Source organism: Arvicanthis niloticus, chromosome X (assembly GCF_011762505.2).
Source record: "Arvicanthis niloticus isolate mArvNil1 chromosome X, mArvNil1.pat.X, whole genome shotgun sequence".
Lineage (NCBI taxonomy): Eukaryota > Metazoa > Chordata > Mammalia > Rodentia > Muridae > Arvicanthis > Arvicanthis niloticus.
In genome coordinates this window covers 57,821,175-57,833,804 of record NC_047679.1, presented here as the reverse complement: position 1 = coordinate 57,833,804, position 12,630 = coordinate 57,821,175, and positions in this window count along the sequence as shown.

Genomic DNA, 12,630 nt, shown 5'->3' with positions numbered 1-12,630 from the left:
TTCATGTCTATGAAAATTAGTCTCTCTCTCTCTCTCTCTCTCTCTCTCTCTCTCTCTCTCTGTGTGTGTGTGTGTGTGTGTGTACACTGGTCTTGGGATATATTTGCTGCAAGTAAAAAGGTATCCACCATACTATATCTGGCTTATATTATAATGTTTTTGCTTATCTTAGAAGTTCTCTCTTCAGTTTGGGCAGCCCATATAAGACATTATACTAAAAGAAAAGAGCAAAGATGTCAATTTCCCCCTTCTGCTCTATGTAGCAATTTAATCAAGTTTCTTCTGCTCTGTGGGTCTTCTGTTCTTCAGCCATGAATTGTACAAATGGTGGTTCAGATATCAAACTACTCTATTTTTAAGGTATCTATGCAATCTACAGAATGTCTGCAGAAGACTCTAAATGAGAGACTAAAGTTCTGACTAAAAAATGAATTAAATTGATCTGGACTCTGCATCCTGGCTCACAACATTTATATTGTAAACACTAGCCCCTCCACCTTCACTCTCTCCTCCTGAAGGCCATGCATATGCATGCATCCAAAGTCCTGACTATACTATTTGACAGAATATAGAGGGAATTTTAAACCAAACAGTTTATTTCAACTTGATTAGGGGAGGCCTGTATACTCGGATATTGAAGAAGTTTGTCATGACCCAAATGATTTCTTGGTCAAGTACCTAGTGAGAAGATGGGGCTGAGCTGTATTAGAGCCTCAAACACTCATTTCCCTATGAACCCAATTTTTAATGAGGAAAAATCTCAAGTCTCTTACTTTTATACTGTATTCTCCCATCCTAGAAAGTGTCTAAGTGCTCCTCCACTTCAGTTGAAAGCTGATAATTCAGCCATTTAGCAAATATTGATAACCAACTTTGTGCACGAGTCTTCTTAGATGTTGAATGGTAATCAATCAAGAGGTCTTTACTCTTGTAAGTGCTATAGCCAAAACACACAAAAGAATTAAACTGTCCATTACTTTAAAGGGTGGCAAGCAGGGAAGGAAAATGGGGAAGTTTATTAGTTATTTTCATGTCACTATGACCCAAATACTTAACAACTTAAGGGAAGTAAGATTTTCGTTAGACTTCAGTTTTAAGAATTTTGGTCCATCATTACAAGAAGGGAGGAGGAAGTCATCATCTGTATTTGTGGGAGGTGAGGGACAGCTACTCACAGGGTCACAAGCCAAAAACTCTGTGAGTGCAGGTCAGAGCCAGTGGCATATTCTTAGTGACCTACTTTCTCCACCTAAGCATGCAGCCTTCAAATTTGTGCTACAGCTGGAAAGAGAACACTCAAACTACAAACTTGGAGGGACATTTCTGATCCAAACTAAAACAGACTAATGGCAGAGAGGACATCAGGTTTAAATGGGAGTGATTACAAAAGCCTCCTTGAAAAGGTGGTGTCTGAAGAAAGAGCTTGGGATGGAGGGAGGGGGTTGGTTCTCACTAAGCATTTATCTGACATGCATAAAGCACTGCGTTCCATCCCTGCATTGCTAAAAATAAGAACAAAGACATGAAGGAAGTAAGAGTACAGTTTGTGGAAACAGGTGAAGGAAGAGTGTCCCTGGCAGACTAAATAAGAAATGCAGAGGTGCCTAGCGAAAGCACTGTGTAAAGGGGTGGAGTAAGTAGGGTGGTGCAGAGTGAGGGTGACAGACAGTGGTAATGGCAAGGGGTCAGTGGCTGAACTGATTAGGGAGAAGAAAGCTATGGTGCACTCAGTAAGGGTATTTGTAAGAACAAGGCCTCCTTGTCTGACATGAGATAGCTGTAAGAAGAGGACTATTATGATGCAATTTAACTTTTAACTGCATGATACTGGCCTGTCAAGCAATACAGGGAAGAAGTCAGCTGAAGGTAGGCAAAAGATCCATCGAAAACTACTGCAGTATTCCAGAGAAGAGATAATAGTGCCTTAGACCTGGTCAAATAGTTGTGTGTTATACAGATAAAGCCACGTAGTATAGGATAAAATTAAGGAAATGGATATAGATAATTTAACAAGAAGATATTTAAGCTGGGCAGTGGTGGCGCACGCCTTTAATCCCAGCACTTGGGAAGCAGAGGCAGGTGGATTTCTGAGTTCGAGGCCAGCCTGGTCTACAGAGTGAGTTCCAGGACAGCCAGGGCTACACAGAGAAACCCTGTCTGGAAAAACAAACAAACAAAAAACCCAAGAAGACATTTAAACACAGACCTTTATTTAAGGAAGTGACGTCTGGCAGCAAAAGGTGGGCAACTCTGCTAACCTCCTCCCCAATACAATTAGTGAAATAAGTGAGCTAGTATTTTAAAAACACAGCCTTGAAAGCCTCTGGGAATGGCCATAAAAACAAATAGAAAATGAAAAAAATTTACTAGAATTTGTAGTTTGTGAACCAATATTGTTCTTTCTTCCTCCAGCTCCCAGCTCAATGATGAGGAAACTTCATTCTGGACTGATGCAGGCACACTCTTGGCTAGCACCTAACAAGCCGGAGGGCATTCTTCATAGGAAGAGGAGAACCCTAGTGTTAGGTTAAAGCCAGGGCACTATGGTCAGGGCTTTCTTGCCCACTGTAGAATAAAACTTCTAACTCAGCACCATATGAGATCCTGGTTCCATAGCAGGATAGGTAAATGAGAAAGAAACTTTGATCACCACAGCCCCTCCACAACAAATGCTTAACTCCCACAGTGTTTCCTTCACACAGGGGTTTGGATGCTTGCCATTGTCCCCACCTCCAGCTCAAAGCCTTGGCTAACAGATTCTTCCTCAGTACCAGGGGTGATGATGGGGGTGGGGGAATAACCAGGTTATAAAATGGATTGTGCCCCATCTCCTCTAAAGGAACTGAATTCATTTGCAACTATGTTAGAGCTGTTCAGCCCTAAGAGCCCTCACAATGGAACAGGGTTATAATGAAGGGATTTGGGAGGAGATTACTAGATCTAATGACTACAGAGCCTAGAATGTTGACAGCAAATATACAGGAGCAATGAATGAGTGAAATAGATTGAACGAGCCTGCCAGGGTTCAAAACAAATATCAAACACTGACTAAAATATTTCTTTGGATCAGGTATTGGGGGGTGGAACAGGAGTGAAGCCCTGAGGGCCAACAGAAGGAAGGGAAACAGTCAACATCTGGAGTTGGGGGGACCCTCTAGAATGTACCAGAAACCTGGGAGGTGAGAGATGCTCAGGGCTCAAAGGGAGGGATCTTAGATGAAATGCCCTACAGTGGGGAGAGGGAACTTGTAGAGTCTACCTCCAATAGAAAGACAGGGTATCAAATGGAGGAATGGGGTTGAAATCCCACAGTCAAAAACTCTGACCCAAAATTGTTTCTGTCTAAAAGAACTGCAGGGACAAAAATGGAGAAGAGCCTGAGGGAAAGGAGGTCCAGTGACAGGCCCAAATTGGGACCCATCTCAAGGGCCTGACACTATTACTGAGGCTATGGTATGCTTACAGATAGGAGCCTAGCATGGTTGTCCTCTGAGAGGCCCAACAAGCAGCTGAAGGAGACATAGGCAGATACTTACACCCAACCAATGGACAGAAGCTGCTGACCCCTGTGGTTGAACTATGGAAAAGCTGGAAGAAGCTGAGGAGGAGGGCAACCCCATAGAAAGACCAACAGTCTCAACTAACCTGAACCCCAGAGATCTCTCAGACACTGAACCACCAACCAGGCAGCATACACCAGCTGATATGAGGCCTCAACACATATACAGCAGAGGACTGCTGTGTCTGGCCTCAGTGAGAGAAGATGCACCTAACCCTGGAAAGACTTGAGGCCCCAGGAAGTGGGGAGGTCTGGCAGGGGGTAGGGTGGGGTGGGGGCTGTGGGAACATCCTCTTGTAGACAGGGGGAGGAGGAATGGGATGAGGAAATGTGGAAGGGCAGACTTGATGGGGGATAATGACTGGACCATAAAAAAATGTTTAAAGCATAATAGTAATAATAAAAAATATGAACTCTCAGTTTTCTGTCCCTCCCATCATTCTTGTGACTTGCTGTTGTACCTCTGCCTTGCCATAATGAACTCTTATCTCTCTGGAACAGTCAGATAAAATAAACTCTGTTTTCTTAAGTTACTTTTGTTGTTTTATCATAGCAACAGAAAAAAAAGTAACTAATACAATTAATACAATTAAATTACAGTAGTTCTTCGATATCTACCAGTCACATATTTCAAGATACCCAGTAGATTATTAAAACATCAGACAGTACCAAAACTGTGTGTGTGCATGCACATATAAACATGTATATATTATACATGTGTAAACATATGTGTATATGCATATATTAGTATGCATAGAGCTTCTTCTCGACACATGTACCTTCCAGATCCTTGCTACCACCCACAGCAGCCTCAGAAAATCCCTTCCTTCTTAAGAACCTCCACTTCAACAAATAAACCAGTACAAGCCAGTGAGAAGTAGAGTTAGAGTTTGTTAAAAGACACTTTTTTCCTTTTATTGGATATTTTCTTTATTTACATTTCAAATGTTATCCATTCCAGAAACCCCCTGTTCTATCCTCCTTTCCCCCTGCTTCTATGAGGCTGTTCCTCCACCCACTCACCCACTCACCCACTCCCACCTCACTGCCCTAGCATTTCCCTACACTGGGGCATCAAGCCTCCACAGGACCAAGGACCTCTCCTCCCATTGATGCCCGATAAGGCCATCTTCTGCTACATATGCAGCTGGAGCCATGGGTTCCTCCATATGTACTCATTGGTTGGTGGTTTAGTCCCTGGGAGCTTTGGGGGTCTGGTTGTTTGATATTGTTGTTCTTCCTATGGGGTTGCAAACCCCTTCAGCTCCTTCAGTCCTTTCTCTAACTCCTCCATTGGGGTCCCTATGCTTAGTCCAATGGTTGGCTGTGAGCATCCACCTCTGTATTTGTCAGGCTCTGGTAGAACCTCTCAGGAGACATCCATATCAGGCTCCTGTCAGCACGCACGTCCCACCATCAGTAATAGTGTCTAGGTTTGGTGTCTGTATATGAGATGCATCCCCAGGTGGGGCAGTCTCTGGATGGCCTTTCCTTCAGTCTCTGATCCACACTTTGTCTTCATATTTCCTCCCTTGAGTATTTTTGTTCCCCCTGCTAAGAAGGACTGAAGCGTCTACACTTTGGAAAAGGCACTTTTAACATAAGAGTTTAAGAATGGAGTTAAGACAAAGAGAGGTTCTCTGGGAAGGAAGAAGAAATTTCTGACAGCATAGGTATATTACTTCTCAAAGGAGAGTCATATTTCATTTTCCTTACTGTGACTGTGTGTGTGTGTGTGTGTGTGTGTGTGTGAGAGAGAGAGAGAGAGAGAGAGAGAGAGAGAGAGAGAGAGAGAGAGAGAGAGACTGAGGGAGAGACAGAAGGAGAGACGGACAGAGGCAGAGACAGAGTGACAGAGACAGAAAGAGAGCTTGTGATTTTTTTTTAAGTTACATTGCTCAGGGTTAAACGATTAGGCAAGCTTAACTTTTAAGTAAAGTTTAAAATGAGCCGGGCAGTGGTGGCGCACACCTTTACTCCCAGCACTTGGGAGGCAGAGGCAGGTGGATTTCTGAGTTCGAGGCCAGCCTGGTCTACAGAGTGAGTTCCAGGACAGTCACTTGTCTCAAAAAACCAAAAACCAAAAACCAAAAAAAAAAAAAAAAAAAACCCAAAAAAGAAATATATGGACTTGTTTGTTTATTTTGTTTATTTCTCCTACAGGATATCATTTTTAAATGAAATTGTAAGTTGGTTTTATAGGGTGTATTGTTTAGATTGGTGTATTGTTTAGATTGGTGTATGGATGATAATGGAAGAGTATTGATGGTAAACATTCAAAGTTATAAACATTCCAAACCAAAGTAGACATAGTTCTCTTATTCTTTATATCCATGTTTCGGATATCCTTTGGAAAACATGCATTGTTTCTGAGGCAATTTTGTTAATATCTTTGGTATTGAAGTCTCTTGATTCTTCCAGAAGGAAAGGCAAAATGTATCCCTTAATCTTCTTTTTGTTCTGTCTCACCCTATGATAAAGTTTAATTTATAAATTAGAAAGAGTATGAGATTGATTAAAAAGCACCACCACCAACAAAACCCAGAACAAATATAACAATAACATGAAATGGGAGTCAATTCAAGAATCTAATCAAAAGGTAGAGACTGTTAAGACTAGGAAGAACCATGGTCCAACTATGTATTGTCAACAATAACAACAAAAAATATGCTTTAGGTTCAAAGATACAAATAGCTTGAAAGTGAAGAAATGGAAAAAGATACATACTGTGAGAGCAAAACCAGGAAGCTTTGGTTATACTAATGTCAAACAAAATATATTTTAAAAATCATTACTAGATGGGTATCTGTTTCAAGGAATCAAAATCAGCACACATTCGAGATGCTAGCATATCTATTTTTATCTCAAAACTATTCATAAAACACCAGCATAGGTGTCCACCTATGAATGAATAAAGAGAACATGGCAGATACATGTTATTATAGATACACTTGGGTTTATGCCACGTTTCTTTGCTTATCATGACTCATGTCTTTTGTTTTCTTTTGTTACTGTTATCCTTAACTTTAAATGAATAATTTTAATGTAGTATATTAGTTTTACAAATAATTGTACAACATTTTTCTGTTTTTAGTGGTTGCCCTATGGATTATAATATACATATTTACACATCACATTCAAACTCAGATTTGCTGTAGCTTAATTCCACTAATAGATATCTTAGTAATTCTAATCCTATGTAATTCCAAGCCTCTTCCTTGGCTTACAGTACTACTGTGCTGTAGTTTTGACCTGAACTATATAACTTAACAGCTCGTACCATCAAGGTTAGATCTGTAGTTTGATATTATTTGTAAGACAGTGAAGGAAATTGGAGATCATCATATGAAGTGAGATGCCAGGCTCAGAAAGACAAATATCACGTTTTCTTCATATGTGGGATCCAGATTAGAAAAACATGTCAAAGTAGAAGACAATTTGGGAAGAGAATGGGAACTTTTGGGAGGTAAGCCATTTACCTAAATATGATTAAAGTACAGTATATGTGTATCTTAAAATGTCATAAGGAAACCCATTATTGTGTACAATAAGTTTAAATGTTATCAGAAATTATGGGGCATATTTTAAAATTATAAAAAGATCAAGCTGTTATTAACATGTACATGCAATAACAGCACTGGAAAACATAAAGCAAAAACTGACAGAAATGAAAGGAGCCAGAAATGGTTTCACAATAGTAGCTGGAAAATTCAAAACCCTGTGTTGTGGAATGTATTATAAGTGTGTGAATGCAAAGTGACTTACAGAACACAGTGACCTGAAAACCAAACTGCTGATATCTAGGATCTGACTGGGCTAAAGAGGGAATGAAAGAAGAACACACATACACAAACAGAAATTGTCTGGGCTCTCAGCTGGAGAAACTACAGCAGCCTGGAAGCGCAGCATGTTTGTTATATAGAGTTGAACGGGGAGGTGGAGTTATGGCATACAGATGAGTAAAGAGGAAGGATTTACAGTATACAACTGGATCAAGGAGACAGGATTCACTAATCTTGGTAGAAGCGGTCTCTGTAGGGGAGCTGGCTTCAGGCTGTAAACATTCAGGGGAGAGAAAGCTACAATTGGCATTTTGTGTACACACTTGCATCCAGTCTCCAAATGGTTCAGAGCTTTGCCATGCCTCTGAAGCTCACCCCAGGGTGAACGAAAGCTTTACCATACCTTCATGGATCTGAGGCTCTGGGATCTCTGACATGGCCTATTCATGTTAATATATAACCCATTCGCTCAGGTCTTTCTCCACTCCCTACACTTCTTTTCAAGAAGATTGGCTAGATTGTAGGGAGCCCTAATAATCGTGTCAAGCATAGAGGAAATGAAGCAAGTAACCCCATGGCTTAGTACAGCCCCAGTAACTTTATCCTTTTCACAGTTTATAGACATCTGGGTACAGGGAATGATATTATGACAAGTTCCCTGCATTTCTTTTTTGCTTTGCTATCTTGGACTAGTTTTGAGAAAGACTGACAATCCAGAAACACCAATGGGCACAAAAAAAAAAAAAAAAAAAACCTGATAAAAATTCCTTCTAGCTTCGCTTACATCACAAGTAACAACAAAGAAACCTTTCTCAACAAGGTTGAAGACATGGATGGTTACCCGAAGTCAGCTTCTGACTACACTCACACACACACACACACACACACACACACGAGTAAGAGCCTCAAATAGGTAATTGACGTTTCTAAAAATAATGTGGAAAAAGAAACTAAATGCAAAGAATCAGAAGTAATGAACTAATAAAGAACAGAAATCAGTGCAATTGAAAACTGAAAATCAATAAGGTAATAGAGGGAGGAAAGGGCTGCTTCTTTGAGAAAACGAATCCAAGTAACCATTTGAGAGAGCAATTGGAATGCAGGAGTGGAATTCCCCCTAGAGCCCTGTAGCTGCCACAGTAGCATTCAGGATGCCCCCACCCTTTGAAAGGCAGGCCTCATTTCAGACTATTTGCAACATACTCTGATTTGCTCCCAGGCTGCCTGGCCTCTAACATTATGAGTCATATTTCCATTACTAGCTTCACAATTTGGCAGAGCAGCAATAAATGAGCTCCGTAGTCAGAGCTGGATTTTGTTTCCTTATGCTTTCCAAATTGTGAAGCCAAAATAATTTCCTCGAGGCTTCAAAATTCCTCCTGAGAATTTTGAAAATCATGTGATTTCCCCTCTCTCGGGTTTATCATGAGAATGAAACAAAACTGGCATGTACATTGTTAACAAATGAAGAACACTCAGCAAACGTGAGTTCTCTTTCCCCCTTGTCACAATTGTGCTTTCAGACAATGCCAAAAGAATTCATGGAGGCAATGATGTCTTAAAGCAATGACTAAAAGGAAACTGATCAGTGCAGCTCACCAGGCTTCTCAAAATGTTGCCCATGATAGTCTACTGAATTCCCAAAAGGACAATAGCTCAGGGCTTGCTGGCTTGCCAATACTTTAACAGACTGTGCCCCTCAAGGACAAGATCATGCTTTTCACTTTATGTCTGTAGGGCTCATCTTATGAATGTGTACATTAGTGTATACATTAGATCAGTGCCTAAGATGAAAAAGAATCAGAATTGCTTTACCATTTTGACTTACTGTTAATAAATAACTCCCAAATTATCTTCACATGAATACAATCATTCAGATCATCTTCTTAGACCACCTGATACGAAAATTTCACCCAAATCCATGAAAATCTGCCAAAGCCACAAGGTTAAAAAAAATCAATATTTACTTGTTCTTTGTAGCTAATAAATTGAATGCATTTGTTATCTTTCCAACTACTACTACAGGAAACATCACTGAATATTAAAGCACTTTTTATCTAGAAGAGGAAGATGTCCAAAAAGACATAGGACTATTTATTTATTTATTTATTTGGCTAGAACAAAAAAGTAATTTCAGGCAGGAATCTAAATATTAGGCTAGAACAAAGAAGCAATTTCAGACAGAAATGTAAATTTTAGACTAGAACAAGGAAGTAGGCTTTAGACATGAAAATGACTTTGGGCTAGGACACGGAAGTAGGCTCTGATATTTTGGTCATCCTGATAAGCCTTTAGAAACAGTGATCATGGGAGTGTTTGTGGAATTTTGTTTATTGTCCTGCTTGTTCCTTGACTTTTTGTGTTTATTGTTTTGCTTGTTCCTCAAACTAGAAGTGACCTTAATACTTGCATGTAATTAAGATGGTATAAAAGCAAAAAGGAGGAGGGAGGATGGGATAGGGGGTTTCTGGGGAGGGGAAGTGGGGAAAGGTGATGGCATCTGAAATGTAAATAAATAAAATATCCATTATAAAAAAGAAAACAAAGAATCCATTGAAAACGATGGCATTTGTAATTTTAGTGGAAGCTTACTATGGAAGCATGTTTTGAGTATATTCTGTTTGACCATTCACTTGATAATAATCTGCCTTGAGTTAAGAAGCTTTTACCTTTAAAAGAATTTGAACTTAAATACTTATGCTTGTAAGGAAAATTCCAGATGTTTTTAGTTTAATCAGTTGCAGGGATCAAATGAGAGGGTAACAATTTATAAGTCAGACCTCATAAAACTAAAAAGTTTCTATACAACAAAGGAAGCAATCAATCAAGTGAAGAGGAAGCTTACAGAATGGGAGAGAATCTTTGCCAGTGTACATCCAATAGAAGATTAATATCCAAAATATACAAAGTACTCAAAAATTCAAAAAATAAAAAGAGCAACTCTATTAAAATGGGCTTTATTTGAACAAAGAGTTCTCTAAAGAAGAAATAAAAATGGTTACAAAATACCTTTTAAAAATGTTTAGCATCCTTAGCCGTCAAGGAAATGCAAATTAAAACTACTTTGAGATTTCATTTTATCCCATTTAGAATGGCCAAGATTAAGAAAGAAAATGACAACAAACACTGGCAAGGATTTGGGGGAAAAGGGAACATTTTATTGTTTGTGAGGATGCAAACCAGTACAGCCACTGTGGAGAGAAAAAGAGATTCCTCAGAAAACTAAACATAGATCTACCATATGACCCAGCTCTACTGCACCTGTGAATATACCTAAAGGAGTCAGCATCCTACTACAGAGATACTGACTCAACCTTATTCCTAGTCATTCTATTCACAATAACTAGGAAGTGGAAGCAGCCTACATGTCCATCAACTGATGAATAGATAATGGAAGTATTGTACACACATACAATAGAATTCTATTCAGCTGTAAAGAAAAAAATAAATCATAAGATCTGCAGGTAAAAGAATAGAAATGGAAATTATTATACTGAATGAGGTAATCCAGACCCAGAAAGATAAACACTGCATGTTCTGTCTTTTATGCAGATCCTAATGTGAATCTTAAGGTTTGAATATATAATTTGGAGTAACTGTAGAAGCCAGGAAATTAGGAAGGAACCACTGTGGGAGGTAAGGAGGAAGAGCTTAAAGGAAAGCACAAAATACAAGTGTTATGAGAGGGAAGGGAGGAAAGGGGAAAAACAGGGAAAGGAAGACCTAAGTAGAGAAGAATGAGAGGGTAAAGTAGAGACAGAGGAGGGAAGAAGGATAAACACACTGTGATTGTTTGAAAAAGCTATAGGAAACCTACTATTTTAGAATACATTATACATATACTTATTATGTTATACATATTTTATATATTTATAAAATATACAGTACATGTTTATATATTTATGTTTTATAAAATATATTTTTAATTGAAGTTACCTCACACAGGGTATAATGCTCCTCAGAAGCCATAGCTCCTCAGTAACAAAAACCCTACTGCCACAGGAGGGATGCCTCCTTCAAGAGACCCTCCAAACCAATGCCGATTATTGCCATTGTTATTGGTTGCCTGGCAGAAGTTGATGGTAAGATCCTACTGCTAAAAACACCACATACTTCAGTCACAAAACACGGAAAAATCAAACTCATATTGTTCTGGAAAGCTTCCTCCCTCGCTGATAGCTTTCATAACGTTGGAAGGTGCTTTTCAAACTGCTAAGAGAGCAATGGTATTACTATACAGGTTTAAAGACTGCAAACCACAATAATGACTGGCCCTGCAAGATATACCTAATAGTGTAATCATGGCTAAAACCTTGAGGGCAACCAACTGCTATTTTATTGGACTTAAGACCAATTCAACAGGAGGGAATTCATGCCTGGTGCTGTAATCCTAGCCAAGAACTCAAGGCTGCAGTAGTCAAGGACACTAGAGGAAAATCTATGGCTACCAATATAGTAATTTAAGATGGATTCCAAGTAACTTGTCTTCTAAGTATTTATCTTTATACTCATAGACAGTACAGCTCTCACGTCAAAGAAGCTTCATTTTTTTGCAGAAGATAGAGGCTATCACAGAGAGCCACAGGTAGTCAAAATGCAGAGAATAAGTGACTAAAGAGTACCCATGGGTCATCTGGAAGCAACCCCTACACCCCAGAAAACATTAAGATTGTAAAAGCCAGAGGCCCAGGAGAATCACTGGAGATAGTGTCTTCTGGACAGCACAGGGGTGTTGCCATTGCAAATGAATTCCGGAACAACCATGTTGTTCCTCAATACAGCTTTGGTTGGTTTGTTTGTTTTCATTTCTCTTGCTGTATTTTGTGAGTAATGTCCCTGTTCTGTCTATTACACAGTATTTGGGGGTGAATAACGATAAGATAAATGAGGAAATTATTGTACATTAGCCTTTCTCCTGGAGACACATTCCCTCTCAGTGTGACTGCTAAGTAGTGGGAAAGTCTCTTGAAACTAATCATTTTAAACTTTTTATCTGGGGATAATTAATTTTAGACTTCTTGAAATATTATAAAAATGGAAGAGGGGATACACACATATCCTTCATAGGCTAATGTTAATAATTCACATATTTAAACCACTATAATAAAACCCACAGTAGGAATAGTTAATTTGATATTAACACTAAATAAACATAACAACATTACTGATGCTGTTGTGATTTCAGCAGTATTTCTTTGAAAGTCTGTTTTTATTTTCTGGTATTTAATTCAAAAGTCTCATGTTGCATTAGTTGCTGATACTCCCTGGTCTACTCCAATGTGTGACAGT